The 15773-nt window shown below is 48.3% G+C and overlaps 1 pseudogene; it reads left to right on the top strand.

Moving 5' to 3' along the window:
- Positions 1-11745: 11745 nt before the first annotated feature.
- On the top strand, positions 11746-15479 carry LOC144828025 (partner of Y14 and mago pseudogene; annotated as a pseudogene).
- The last annotated feature ends 294 nt before the right edge of the window (positions 15480-15773 follow it).

Below are 15773 nucleotides of genomic sequence, written 5' to 3' on the forward strand. Positions count from 1 at the left end.
TCATATCAAAGTGAAGAAGAGTTTGTGCCATATTGATGTTTACTTCAGAAAGACATGCACATGTTGGATTGGCCAAATGTGCAGAAAAATGTCAGTCAAAGAAAATTCGACATGCCAAAGCATGAAAGTCATTCAAACATCGTCTGAAAATTATACTGAAGGTAAATGGTTGTTAAATACCTTTCATCATCAACAGTGGTGTGTTAATAAACATTATGCCTGAGGAAAAAAATAATGAATTGCTTCCTTTAACACAACTTATGCCACCGAAAAGCAAAGTATATGCATGGGCTGGATTAACACTAGGGGTGGGCGGAATTTGACAAATCGCGTTATGCGAATCTCCGCGAAACTGTAAAAAATCTCCGAACACGCAGAAATTCCGCGAACACGCGGAATTGCTTGTTCGTGATGCTTTTTTACTGTTCACAATCGCTGTTTGCGTGCTCGGGGGGAAATATCCCGTGAACACGCATTTGAGAACACGAACAAGCAAAAAATTTCGCTAAGTCGCAGAACGCAGAATCTTGGCCAATTTCGCATTCTCTGCGGAACGCGAAATTACCCAAATTCCACGAGCGGAACGGAATTTACCGCCCAGGCCTAATCAGCACCCTTAAAAGTTGGGGGCTTTTTTACTGTTCACAATCGCTGTTTGCGTGCTCGGGGGGAAATATCCCGTGAACACGCATTTGAGAACACGAACAAGCAAAAAATTTCGCTAAGTCGCAGAACGCAGAATCTTGGCCAATTTCGCATTCTCTGCGGAACGCGAAATTACCCAAATTCCACGAGCGGAACGGAATTTACCGCCCAGGCCTAATCAGCACCCTTAAAAGTTGGGGGCTTTGCCAACTGCAGAGTATAATGGCCGCACCTTGAGGCGGCTCCAACCAAGCACACCCGTTCTTAAGAAGATCTGATCAATGATCCGAGAATGCTGATTGTACAATAGCTGATTCATGGACCGGTACCCAGTTGGAGCATTTTGAGCCAAGAGCCGGGCAGATCGCGCACGTTGCGGCTGAGAACGGCTCAATGACGCAGCTGGCTCGGCGGCATAGTGCAGTCAGTAGGGTAGGTGCACTCTAAACCTGGCCACTGCGGTGAAAATCGGCCTCCGAAGAGGTGGTGAGTGGAACTACTGGCGCCGTTCATAGCTATCCAGAGCTCAAGACCGTACTCAGCCAAGGATGGTGCCTGAGTTCTGTCCGCCCCTGGCGGAGTATACAAAAATCGGTGAGCGAAGTGCCTGAAAGGTGGGTAGCCCTGAGGGTTTGAATGGGACCTACATTGCTGGACTGAAACTAACGTCAGGCTACCCTGGCTGCAGCTGTCTGAGCGAGGGGAGGAGGGGCCACGGGTGGCCTAAGTATCGATTGAAAGTGTTCCGGAGTTCGGAAGGGGGCTGCTGCAACGTAGAGGATCGCAATGGGTGTACACTAACTCGGCCCAATACATACTATTCCAGGGAGAAGAAAGTTCGACTCGCACGGTTGAAGCAAGGAGTACCCTGGCGAGCGTCGGATCTCTGCAACGTTACACCTAATAAAATTGCTGCCGGAGTATCTTGAGGGTGTAACAGACATGTAAGTGAGTTTAAGGGACGGTCTCTGCAGTCTAGTCGAATCTCCTCCTCATCAAACAGCCTTGTGGGATTTTGCTTGAGGGCACCAATATTGCTGTTTCTTGAGACCCTGTCTCTATTAAACTACCCTTCCAGCACCATGGGCACTTGGGACTATCTTGTAGTCTGGATGAAAGATTTTTATTTTTTCTGCACCTGGGGGGAGGACCAATGGTGATGCTAGCCCGGAGGCTCGCTCACCCTGAGGAAATAACATCCGCTGGTACGCCTGGGAGGTAATCTGCTGCTTTGACAAGGGAGCCAGGTGGTCCATTGGGACTCTGGGACAGTTCGGCAGCCCGCCTTTCGAAGGGGGGACTGACTGGTATTGAGGGAAATCGCATACAAAGCGATAGACAACTTGGTGAAATTGATTAATGCACAACGTGGCAGCCAGCGTTGTTGTCCAAAATGACCCAGTGGGAAGACAGAATTCTCGATCCACTGCGCCAGTGAAGTAAAGAGACTACCCAGGCAATTCCGCTTGCTAACCTGGGGGTCCGCGCGGTTTCAGTATGGCTGTAGGTCTGAATACCAAGTCCTCCATGCGGGCCAATCTAGATAAGTACGCCTGGGGTAAGGGTGTGGGCCCCGAAGATAAAAATACAGAAGACTTGCCTGAAAAGCAGCAGGAAGTTGATGGTGCACCGGAACTGACCCTCCAAGATATAATGACAGACATCACATCGGTGAGAACATCACTGGAGTTTAGGATTGACTCTGTCTCCTCAGAGGTCTCCCTAATAAGAGCAGGTATGTGATCTAAGAACACCAGACTCAAGGATGTCGATTTGACTGTAAGCTCCCTAGTTAAAGATACGTCCACCCTTTAACAAAAGGTGACTGATCCCCAGACTTATTTACAACAAGGGGTGGTGAGGGACAGAGTCTCTGAATTAAGCAGAATACTCTCACCCAGTCAAGAGATCAGGGCTAGATCCAACACCGTTTTTTAGCTCATTGCACCATCCCAGTTTCAGAACCTGGCTGTATGCAAATTAGTCTGTTCCTGTCCCAGTGCATGATGGGAACAGGGCAAACCAAACTACAAAAGCCAATTCTTACACTGGGAAGGAAACAAGCTTCCGGGGACCGGTTTCTGGCATTACAGCCGTCTTCGGCCCGGCTTGCTTGAATCCTGATGGTGCAATGAGCAAGGGACTCATGTCTGAGTATACCCTTCCACGCTTAGGGTGGACAAAATTATTTACAACAAGGGGTGGTGAGGGACAGAGTCTCTGAATTAAGCAGAATACTCTCACCCAGTCAAGAGATCAGGGCTAGATCCAACACCGTTTTTTAGCTCATTGCACCATCCCAGTTTCAGAACCTGGCTGTATGCAAATTAGTCTGTTCCTGTCCCAGTGCATGATGGGAACAGAGCAAACCAAACTACAAAAGCCAATTCTTACACTGGGAAGGAAACAAGCTTCCGGGGACCGGTTTCTGGCATTACAGCCGTCTTCGGCCCGGCTTGCTTGAATCATGATGGTGCAATGAGCAAGGGACTCATGTCTGAGTATACCCTTCCATGCTTAGGATGGACAAAATTATTTACAACAAGGGGTGGTGAGGGACAGAGTCTCTGAATTAAGCAGAATACTCTCACCCAGTCAAGAGATCAGGGCTAGATCCAACACCGTTTTTTAGCTCATTGCACCATCCCAGTTTCAGAACCTGGCTGTATGCAAATTAGTCTGTTCCTGTCCCAGTGCATGATGGGAACAGGGCAAACCAAACTACAAAAGCCAATTCTTACACTGGGAAGGAAACAAGCTTCCGGGGACCGGTTTCTGGTATTACAGCCGTCTTCGGCCCGGCTTGCTTGAATCCTGATGGTGCAATGAGCAAGGGACTCATGTCTGAGTATACCCTTCCCCGCTTAGGGTGGACAAAATTAGACTCGCAGTGAAAGGATGGAAGCCCAGCTGGATGAATACGGAGGACACTCAAGGCGCAATAACGTGCAAATACTTGGGGTTCCTGAAGTGCGGAGGGGCAAACAGTGTACTTGTTCATGGAAGAGCTGGTCACGACCTATTTAAAGCCAACAATCAATCAATCAATCAAAGCATTTATATAGCGCACTACTCACCCGGAGGGTCTCAAGGCGCTGGGGGGAGGGGGTCCGCTACTGCTCGAACAGCCAGGTCTTGAGCTGCTTCCTGAAGGCGAGGTGGTCTTGGGTCAGGCGGAGGTGGGTCGGAAGGGAGTTCCAAGTCTTGGCGGCCAGGTAGGAGAAGGACCTTCCTCCTGTGGTGGCTCTTCGGATGCGGGGGACGGCGGCGAGGGCGTGGCTGGTCGATCGAAGCTGGCGTTTGGGAGCGTAGAAGTTGAGGCGGCTGTTGAGGTATCCTGGGCCTTGGTTGTGTAGGGCTTTGTGTGCGTGGGTGAGGAGCCGGAAGGTGATTCTCTTGTTGACCGGGAGCCAGTGCAGGTCTCTCAGGTGCCCGGAGATGTGGCTGCGGCGGGGGATGTCCAGGATGAGTCGTGCTGAGGTGTTCTGGATCCGCTGGAGTCTCTTCTGGAGTTTGGCGGTGGTTCCGGCATAGAGGGAGTTGCCGTAGTCCAGACGGCTGGTGACGAGGGCCTGGGTGACCGTCTTCCTGGTCTCGGTGGGGATCCATCGGAAGATCTTACGTAGCATGCGCAGGATGTTGAAGCACGACGAGGAGACGGCGTTGACTTGTCTGGTCATGGAGAGGGAGGAGTCCAGGATGAAGCCCAGGTTGCGTGCGTGGCCTGTGGGTTTGGGTGCAATGCCCAGGGCGGAGGGCCACCAGGAGTCGTCCCAGGCGGAGGGTGAAGATCCCAGGATGAGGACTTCCGTCTTGTCCGAGTTTAGTTTCAGGCGACTGTTCATCATCCACTTGGCAACGTCTGTCATCCCTTCGTGTAGGTTGGCTCTGGCGGTGGCGGGGTTGTTGGTGAGGGAGAGGATCAGCTGGGTGTCGTCGGCGTAGGAGATGATGTTGAGGTTGTGCTGGCGTGCGATGGCTGCGAGGGGGCTCATGTAGAAGTTGAAGAGTGTTGGGCTGAGCGAGGAGCCTTGAGGAACGCCGCAGATGACTTCGGTGGCCTCCGATCTGAACGGGGGGAGGCGGACTCTCTGTGTCCTTCCGGCGAGGAACGAGATGATCCACTTCAGGGCCTTCTCCTGGATTCCGACGTTGCTGAGGCGCTGAACTAGGGTACGGTGGCAGACCGTGTCGAAGGCCGCGGAGAGGTCCAGGAGGATGAGGGCCGCCGTTTCTCCGTTGTCGAGCAGGGCTCGGATGTCATCGGTAGCTGCGATCAGGGCGGTCTCGGTGCTGTGGTTGGCCCGGAAGCCGGACTGCGAGAGGTCGAGGGAGCCGTTCGTCTCGAGGAAGGCGGCCAGTTGCTTGTTGACGGTCTTCTCGATGACTTTTGCCGGAAACGGGAGCAGCGAGATGGGGCGGTAGTTCTTGAGGTCGGTGGGGTTGGCTGATGGCTTCTTAAGTAGGGCGCTGAGTTCGGCATGCTTCCAGCTCTCCGGAAAGGTAGCGGTGTCGAAGGAGGTGTTGATGATGTCCCGCAGGTGGGGTGCGATGACAGCGTCGGCCTTGTTGAAGACGTGGTGAGGGCAGGGGTCTGTTGGAGATCCGGAGTGGATGGAGTTCATCGTGTTGACGGTGTCTTCGGTGCTGATCGGGGTCCAGGCGTGGAGGGTGGTTGTGGGGGGCGATGGTTCGGTCGTGGCGTGCGTCGGTTGAGTGCTGAAGCTGTTGTGTATGTCCGCGATCTTGTTGTGGAAGTAGGAGGCGAGGGAGTTGCAGAGGTCTTGCGAAGGGGTGATGTCGTTGTTTCCGGCGTTGGGGTTGGAGAGCTCTTTCACGATGTTGAAGAGTTCTTTGCTGTTGTGTGCGTTGTTGTCCAGTTGTTCCTTGAATGCGGTTTTCTTGGTGGCGTGGATCAGTTGGTGGTGTTTTCGGGTGGCGAGCTTGAGGGCAGTCATGTTGTCCGGTGTTGGGTCTCTGCGCCAGGTTTTCTCGAGTGCTCTGCAGTTCTTCTTGGAGCTCTTGAGTTCGTTGTTAAACCATGGTGCTTTCTTGCTGCCGGGTCTGCTCGGCGGGGTCTTCAGCGGGGCGAGGTCGTCTGCGCAGTCGCTGATCCATTTCGTGAGGTTCGTGGCCGCTTGGCTGGGGTTCGTTGTGCTGGTGGGAGGGAACTTGCTCAGGGAAGTAGCGAGCTGGTCTGCAGTGATCTTGTTCCAGCTTCTGCGGGGAACCTGTTGCTGGTGATGGTGGAGCGTGGTCCTTCTGAAGCTGAAGTGGACGCAGCTGTGGTCCATCCAGTGGAGTCCCGTGGCGTGGCTGAAGGCGATGTCCTTGCTGGAAGAGAAGACCGGGTCGAGTGTGTGTCCGGCGTAGTGGGTGGGGGTGGTCACCATTTTTTTGAGTCCGAGGTTGGCGAGGTTGTCCAGCAGGGTGGTGGTGTTGCGGTCGCTGCTGTTCTCCAGGTGGAAGTTGAGGTCCCCGAGGAGGATGTAGTCGGCGGAGGGGAGGGCGTGCGGGCTGATGAAGTCGGCGATGTCTTCGCTGAATTGTGTGCGTGGTCCCGGGGGTCTGTAGATGAGGGTGCCTCTGAGGGTGGTCCTGGGGTTGACGTGGATCTGGAAGTGCAGGTGTTCGGCGGGTGCGAGGGTATCGTTGGTGTCGGCCGTGATGCGGATGGTGTTCCTGTGGATGATGGCGATGCCTCCTCCTGTCTGGTTGACGCGGTCCCTCCGGATGATCTTGTAGCCGTCCGGGATGGCGATGGCGATCAATGGCTATCAAAACTCTTTACAATTGGGAGGGTGCATAGAGTGCCCGGAGGTAGACCGAAACCTGGTGCCCTCCAAGGCCAAATAGTAGCGAGAGTTTTCAACTACAGGGACAAAGACATCATATTACTAACTGTTCGCATATCACCTCCAATTGACCTTGAAAATAGTAAAGTGACTTTCTTTCCAGACTTTACGATTAAGGTACAGCATCAGGGGCGCAGCTTCCTCGAAATAAAAAGAGGACTGTGGGACAAAGACATTACATATGCTATGCTCTTGGCCAAGTTAAGACTGGAATCAAAAGGAAAGGTTTGGTTCTTTGCTACTCCTGAAGAGGCAGGGGATTGGCTGGATGGATGGTGATTAGCCTAGAAAAAGAATCACCAGGGCCAACGGGATAGACAAGGGAGACTTCGAGGAGAACAGAAAGCGGGATCCCCACCAGACGAGAACACAGCGGTTGAAGTTGGCAACTAAGGACTGGTCTGTATGCTTTATTGTCATTGTACATTTCCCGCAGAAACTCTTTCCCTGAACCCGGTACAAACTCAGCCCTCTAAAATTGACACAAGCGAGGGTGAGGCATGAAGTCAAAACTGTCCTTTATTAACGATGAGAGACTGAATGATGTCATTTACGACGATGCAGATTGGAACATTGGAACACTGACCCAGTATTCTTTTAATGTGTTGGTTGAACGGGTGGAGGGTTGGCACATGCACCACAAGTTAAAGGGGTGGGCGATAGGCACTCTGCAAGTTTGAGGTGATGGGAGGTTCTGATGTCGCAATGCAGGGAGGTGGGGGAGGGGGTTAAGTTGATTTCAACGAGGGGGGTGGAACTCCAGTCACAGAAAATCTCCAACACACTTTATATCAAAATCACTAAGGAACAGACAGGACTGTCTGGTGACAGGAAGGGGGTAAGGGAAGTTTAGTTAAGTTTAAGGAAAGTTCGGACAGGGTTGAAAATAGACGGAAAACTGGTACTATTACACTTCGCACACTTGACAAGATGAAACTGATGAATGGCGGGGTTGGATGGATGATAGACGCTACACATAATGATGAGACACGCAGAGGGTTGCCCTTGAAAGTACAGACTACCACTTTGTGCAAATATGGGGTAAACATCAAAGCAAGGACTTAAATTGTTGTCCTGGAATGTTAAAGGGTTTGGGGATAAGATCCAAAGGGGGTTAGTGCTCCAATACATAAAGCAACTTGATTCTGATGCAAGAAACACATTTACTAGGGAACGCATGTAACTGGTATGAGTTCAAACTCGTGGCACACTTGCATTTGTTTCTGGATCAAGTGGAGTGGGTATAATGACTCGGAAAACTTTCCAGATGGCGCCTGGTTGTACATGGACAGATAACCTTTGTAGATTTGTAGCAACCTCAGGAACCTGGGACGGGCGTAAACTAAATATGGTCTCAGTTTACATACCACCGGGTCTTCAGACCCCTGCATTTAGTGACCTTGACAATCTTCGTCTTACCCTACTGGAGGGTAGGCTAGTAATCAGGGGGGATTTCAACTCAATAGTTTCTGATTCTTTAGATCGATGGCCCCAGAGAGACTTTCCACCTGCACGCACACAAATCCACAATTTTCTGAGAGCACTGGGTCTAGTGGACACATGGAGGGCACTCCACCCAATGGAACAGCTGTATACATTCTACTCGGGGCCCACCACAGCATGTCTAGGATAGACTATATTGTAACACCGGCGGATCAATTTGAAAGCATCAGAGAGGTGAATCACCTCACCAGGATTATATCAGACCACTGGCCCATCTGGTGCCGGATGGAGGAGGGGGAACCCAAAATTGGTAGAACGGCTCTGATAAGCCTGTGGTATCTTAAGATCCCCCATATAAAAGAGAGAATTATACGCAACACAAACTTTATTTTCAAGAGACCGAATATTCGGTAGACTCAGCTCAGACACTGTGGGAGGCATACAAGGTCGGTATTCGAGGGACAGCTATCACTCAAATCGTGGGGAGTAAAAAAGAAAAACAGGCAGAATTAGTATGTCTAGAAACAGATATACTGAAACTGGAGGGAAACCTTTGAGATGGGAACTCAGAGGAAACGAGGCACACTTTAAAGTTAAAAACAAAGGAGTACACTGCCATGGCCACTGACGCGGCCAAATCACAATACAGGGGAACACTCAGCAGAATTTATGAAGTTGGGGATGAGGCCAGGAAACTACTGGCCTGGCTAGCCTGTAGAGAGCAGGTAAAGAGAGTGGTGGTAGAACTGGTGGTAGAGTCCGGCGAGAGACTCACCGGGCTGCAGGAGATCGCAGATTCATTCTGTAACTATTATCGAGGCATCTATGTGTCCTAGATGCGGAAACAGGGCCACACTCCTTTCTGAGAGACGTTGCGCTACCAGTGCTCTCGGATGAGGAGCGGTCGGACATGGAATTAAAATTAACCAACAAAGAGGTGGAAAAGGCCATACAAGACCTGCATGTGGGCAAAGTGACGGGCCCAACGGCTTACCCATCAAATTATATAAACTTGTCCAGAGTGAGGTTGCACCATATCTGACTAAAATGTTTCAAGAGAGTAAAGATGCGAGCTCTCTACCCATCAATCAGAGGTTGGCAACAATAGTAGTCATCCATAAGAACGGGAAACCTAAGAACTTATGTTCCTCGTATAGGCCAATATCGCTGCTCAATGCAGAGGCCAAGATATTGGCAAAAATACTGGCTACCAGCTTAATACGTGTCATCACAAAATTAATGCACCCAGATCAATCGGACTTTATGCCAGCTAGAAATACTGCTCTTAATCTACAAAGGCTGCAGGGAGTTCTACACCGTGCCAAGACGATCAGAGAGGATGCGGTGGCGGTGTCCCTCGATGCGGCCATATATGTTCTCAGTGTTAAAGAAACTGGCATTTGGCCAGGGCTTCTTAGGGTGTGTCCGCCTCCTTTATACGAAACTTCTTGCCCAGAAATTAGTTAATAATAGAAAGTCAACAATTTTTTAACTCCACAGGAGCACCAGGCAGGTATGCCCTCTTTCCCAATTGCTCTTCCCCTTTACACGAGAGCCACTGGCGATGTGGATATGGAAAGATCCCATTATCAAGGGGCTCAGGTGGGCTGAAGACTGGGAAAGACTGTATTTCATTGTATGCCGAAGATATTCTGCTGTACTTGGCGTCTCCGAGGGCCTCCCTGAATAGAGTAATGCTCATTTTTATACTGTTTGGATGGTTTGCTGGATACAAGATTAATTGGTCTAAGTCAGTTCTCTATGTCCTCAGTGGGGGATGCCTTCATTGCCCAGGGGCTACATTATCACATAAGCGGTTACCAGTTATAAATACCTGGGAATTCGGGTCTCCAAAGACCCGGCTCACTTCTATGAATGCAACCTCCTGCCCCCAATACAGCGACTCAGAAGTGATGTTCTACACTGGAAGTCACTCCCACTGTCCCTTTTGGAGCACACAACCCTATTTACAATGATGTCCCTTCCACATTAAGAAATATTATTGGGCGGCACAACTCACCGCGATAAATCAGTGTACGTATAGGCCGCAGAGAGATCCCATATTTCATATGGATAGATGGTTACTCCTGAAGGGAAGTTTTACAGGGGTACTGTACACAAATCCTGCTAAGTAAGCCAAAGCGGAGACCTCCACTCCACCTACGGAATGTGCAGAGATTTGCCTCCTCCTTGTTCTGCGGGCAACGCAGAGAAGGCAAATCTCCGCTCACTCCGTGGCAGAACGGAGTTGGCCAGCCCCCGCCTCCACCCCTAATTAACAATTAATTATAAATGACATACAAGTAAAGAAAAACAACTTACCTGTACTACAGCATCCCCGGGCTGCTCTCCTCCTCTTCTTCGCAGTTTCTGCAAAAACTGCACATGCGCAGTTTTTGCAGAGATGACGAGGAAGAGGAGGAGGGCGGCCCGGGGAAGCTGCAGTCCAGGGAAGTGTTTTTTCTTTACTTTAACGTCATTTATAATTGATTGTTAATAGGGGGGTGGATGTGGGTGGCGTAGCGGACTTCCACAGAATTTGTTCTAAACTCCGTGGCCCTCCATGTAGTCCACCTATGTTCACTACGCCCGGGGTTACTGCTAAGCTGAAACTGACGGGACCCACTGGACATGGGGTCCAAGTGTGTCGGACAGCCACAAAGAGTCTGGGCTGGGAGGGTACGATCACACTGGCGACCACACTCGGGGACACCTACTTACTTGGCAACTTAAGGCAATCGGGTGGAGTTAATTGGTGGGATTTGATAGACATCTCTAAGGTGGGAGATCTATGGAAGGAGGGTGGAGTGATCCCCTTCGCCCAACTACAATTGGGGTATAAGCTGGCTATTACGGAGTACTTCAGATACTTGCAGATCCGACACGCTCTATTAGCAGTGATAAAAAAGGGAGAGACACTACCAGACTCCTCCCTGCTAGAAGACAGGGCCTTAGATGGGAGTCTTACTGAGAAACCCATATCGTTAATATATAAAAAATTCATCAAACATATATCGGACCCTTTACTTCGACTTAGAGCCAAATGGGATTATGATGTTGCTGGTTTGGAGGATTAGGAGTGGCTTGAGGCCTTGGCCTCCCCCAGAGAGACAATTGAAGATACTCTACAAAATATACTTAGCTGGACCAACGTTGGTAAGGATGGGATATGGCACTGAGTCTGGATGCCTGAGGCGATGCGGGCAGGAGGGCACTTTTATCCACATGCTCTGGGAGAGTGCGGTCATTCAAAGATACTGGTCCTCGGTGATGGTGTGTATGGAGTGAATAATGGGCTACAAGATGAACTGTAATATAAAATTATGTCTCCTAAATATTTGTGGCCCAACAGACCTAAGCACTAAAGAGAGAACATGGGTGACACATGGAATGATGGTTGCTAAATGAAATATAGCTAAAAAGTGGAGGGCGCAAACATCACCAACACTAGACGAGTGAGGGACAGACATGCATTGACGCATGGTGACAGAGAGGAATGTATATGAATCCAGAGGGCGTCCTACTAAGTGGAGGAAAGTTTAGGTAAAGTAAAATGACTGTTGGGGAGGACTTTGTGATCCACAAAAACCAGATGAGATACTGATCCAGATAGCCTTGCTATATGAGAAACAAATATAAAATGTGTGTAACTAGCCAATGATCTCAGGTTTGTTGTCAATTTTGTGCCAGTACAAAACTTTAGATATCTGTGACTGTATGATGTCTAACATATTTAACCTTGTCCATAATAAAAAAATAGAAAACAACACCCTTAAAAAGTCGAGGTTCATTTGTAGCGACGATGAAGCATAAGAAAAAGAAGATGCAAGCTCCCATCCATGTGCTTCAAGGTACAGCACTGAGGGCCTGTTTACTCACCTTCAGCAAAGCTGCTGATATGGGACTGATTTCCATGAACTGCAACATGAATGCTGACCATAAAATAGTAAGTCAGTTTCCTTTGTTGTTTGGGAAAGCATAAGACCATGAAAGTAAAGTTGCTTATTATTGAGGACCTCCATCCTGTTGCTTAGATACTTAGGCAAATTGTTTTTCATTTACAAGATGCTGTTGAAAAAAAAATTAAATCACTACTTAAGCAGGATATAATTGAGCACTCTACTGGTTCAGTGCCATGGGTTTCTTCCACCATGGTAGTGCCCAAAGAGGACAGAGAAGGAGCAGTACACATAGGCATTGACATGCATCAGGAAAACAAAAATTGAACGAGCATGACATCCAGGTCCACATATTGCTGATATGATAAAAACTGAATGGTGCAAAGGTCTTCTCTCACCTTGATTTAAATAAAGGTTATTATCAGTTGACACTTGAAGAAAATTGCAGGTACATTACAACCTTTTCTACACATATTGGTCTGTTTTGAGACAGAAGACAAAGTTTTGGTGTGTCATCCACTGCAGAACTGTTTCAAGACTTCATTCGATATATCATCCAGCCTGTCATCAATGCGTTCAATTACAGCAATGGCACTGGTTTTCAGAGCTACACAAAAAGAACACGGTAAGGTTCTTACATAATTATGTTGGTTACTTGTCGAAGCAGGTTTGACTTTGAATGCAGTTCCATAATACAAAACGACAATTCTTTGGCTACCGGATCCTGCTACAGTACAAGAGTTGTCAAATGCTGATCCCCACAAGATGTTTCCATGCTGCATTCATTTCTTGGCATGGCCAGCTTCTCTTCTAGATATATATACTTGACTTTGCCATTGTAAGTGTTATATTGAGGGAGCTGACAAAAAAGAATGCTTTAATTTCAGTGGTCCCATGAATGTGAGAATAATTTAAAGAATAACTAACAAACCATTGAGAACGCTACTGAAATAGCTTATTTAAATCCAAAACTTCATACAGAGGTTGTTGTTGATCATTACAACAGAGGTTGTTGTTGATGCTAGCCCAGTGGGACAAGGTGATATCCTTTCACAGCACAGCTGGCACCCGAATCCTCAAAGGCATATTGTGGAATAAGCCAGTAGGAGTTTGTTGCAATCAGGATGTGCTTACTTACAACGTGAAAAATAAAGTTTAGCCATGGTATGGTTGTGTGAACACCTCTATGTTTTTTTTTTTTTTTTTTTATAAATTTTATAAAGCGCGTAGTCACCCGTAAGTATCCCAGCGCTAAGATCCAAACAGCAGAGGGTCAGCCAGAGCGAAGAGGGGAGAACAGATCAGGGGAAAAGGTGTGGTTTCAGCCGCTTCCTGAATCGAAGGTAGTCTGGTTCCGTCCTAAGGTCACGGGGGAGGGAGTTCCAAAGACGGGCCGCATTAACAGAAAAGCGCCGTCCACCCGTGCGCACCTTTTTAACTCTAGGGATGGTGATAAGGTGTTCCTGATCAGAACGGAGGGATCTTGGGGCTTTGTAGGGCCTAATGAATTTCCTCAAAATAGGGGGGCCTTTATCTTGCAGAAGTCTGTGAGACAGACAGAGAGCCTTGAACTTTACCCGCTCTCTCACTGGCAGCCAGTGAAGGAGTTTCAGAGATGGTTTGGCCGAGGATCTGGCCGGGGTGTTGGTAAGGATACGTGCCGCGGCATTCTGGATCCTTTGTAATTTGTTAAGGGTTTCCTCGGGAGCACCCAGATAGATGGAGTTACTATAATCCAGCCTTGACAAGATAAGGCCTTGGATTAACAGTTTCTGGGAGGCCGGAGGGAGTAAAGGCAGAATCTTCCTGATCGATTTAAGGAGCCCAAAGCAGATACCCGCGATGTACTCCTGTACAGAAATCCTTTTATGCTGGTAACTGATCATCAAACTTTATGAACAATATTTAACAATCCAAAGGCCAAGATTCCTCCTCGCATTGAATGTTGGAGATAATGGCTACAGGTGTACAATTATAACATTGTGCATCGTCCAGGAAAGGATCAGAACCCTGCTGACTACTTTTCCAGAGTGCTCATTCAAGATAAAGGCATTCCATCCAAGTCAACTGAAGCTTATCTCAACTTCATAATAAAATCAAACACACCAGTGGCCATTTCATTAGCCCAGATTATTACTGCCATGAGTCATGATAGTGACATGCTAAAGTTGAAAGGTATAATTACACATCAGACATGGAACCAGTACACTTGGCCTCTCACCAGTGAGGGTGAAAAACAAAAATACAGAAATGTCAAAGATGAACTGTTCATAACTTAAGAGAGAGTTATATTGTGAGGGTTCAAAATCTTGATTCCCGAGAGTCTGCGGCAGAAAATGATTAAAGTGGCCCAAGATGGACATAGCGAAATTGTTGCCACAAAATGAGCTCTCCTAGATCGAGTTTGGTTTCCATATCTCGATGAGCAATTTGAGAAGAAATTAAAGGCCTGTCATCAATGCAACTGCCTAACTATAACAGTTACTCAACACACCCTAAATATGTCAGAACTCCTGTAGCATGCCTGGGAGAAAATAGCCTTTGATATTTTCAATAGGGGTGGGCTGCAAATTCCATTCCGCTCGTTGGACTTGTGAAATTTCTGCATTTCTGCGTTCCGCCAGAACGCAAAAATGCCAAAACCTCCGCGATCTGCAGCAGAAAGGAATTCGGGCCCCATTAGGTTATTTATTTTTAAGCCTCACCAGGAAGCACTTGCGGGAGCCTCCCTCTCTCCCTCCCTACCTCTCTCTCTTTCTTTCCATCCGTCTTTACCTCGATTTCGATCCTACTGACTTGCTGGCAAACTTCCTCCATTTGTTCCCCAGTGAAATGGATCGAAAATCGAATGAATTGGATGGGATTTCAAGAGGGCGAATACCCCGTATGTGATTGATGAGAAGGGTTTGCAATAGCATGTGCGTGGTTTCTAACTCTGAAACTGAATCTTTCCTAAAACTGTGGCTTTGCTGATTTCAATTTGTAAGTGACGCAAGACCAGCTCTAATCATGTGCTCTATTGTGTGACCTGGGATTTTGTCCTGGTTACTTATTTTAGTCATTTTTGATGGTTTGTCAAATTTCAGGGAAGTACATTGCCGCAACACAGCATCCTGATGGGGCCTGAAGGAAGCTGCGGAAGGTGAAGGATGTCTACGTCCCACAGGAGGAGGTGCTAGTGTACAAGAACCAATATGTGAAGTTCTTCAAAAGCAAACCAGACCTTTCGCCAGGTCTTAGCCCAGATGAAGCCTCTGCTGGCAAGACAGTCCAGAAAGCGGAGAGCGAGTCTGGGCTGTCCAAGACAGCAAAGAGGAACCTGAAGCGGAAGGAGAAACGAAAGCAGCAGCATGACAAGGGGGAACTGGATGATGTGGACGAGCTCTGCCAGGCAATAGGAAGGGCTTCTGTCTAGACATATGTCGGTGTGCGGCAGTTTAGTGTTGACGGCAATGCTAAATCGCAACAGAATGCTGCAGAAGGGAACGCCAAACCTGCTGCAGCCCAGCAGGTACCTACTACTGATCCTGCTGCCATTGAGCGTGCAAAGATGATTAGGAACCTTTGGAAAAAGCTACGGCAAGTGGAGGACTTGCAGCATTTGTTTAACAGTGAAATGGATCCAAAATCGAATTAAACTCCGTTGCTGGAAAAGCAGTCTGTTTCTTTCACTTTTCTCCTTCAAGTGCAGCGTCTAAATAAATAAATAAAGCTTGGCACGTTGCCGCAAAGCAGCAAATAAATAAAAAATAAAATAAATGAATAAATAAAGCCAGACACGGTGACCAGGTTGGTTTTATTCTCACGCAAACACAGTAGAGGCACTTTACAGGCGATACTTTTGACGGGCGCAGCAAAATCACTGCGAGCACGCGATATTCCCGTGCTCACTGAGATTGCTGTTTCACAGAATTTTTCGAAAGGCAACTTC

This window comes from Lissotriton helveticus, chromosome 4_1, assembly GCF_964261635.1.
Source record: "Lissotriton helveticus chromosome 4_1, aLisHel1.1, whole genome shotgun sequence".
NCBI classification, from domain to species: domain Eukaryota; kingdom Metazoa; phylum Chordata; class Amphibia; order Caudata; family Salamandridae; genus Lissotriton; species Lissotriton helveticus.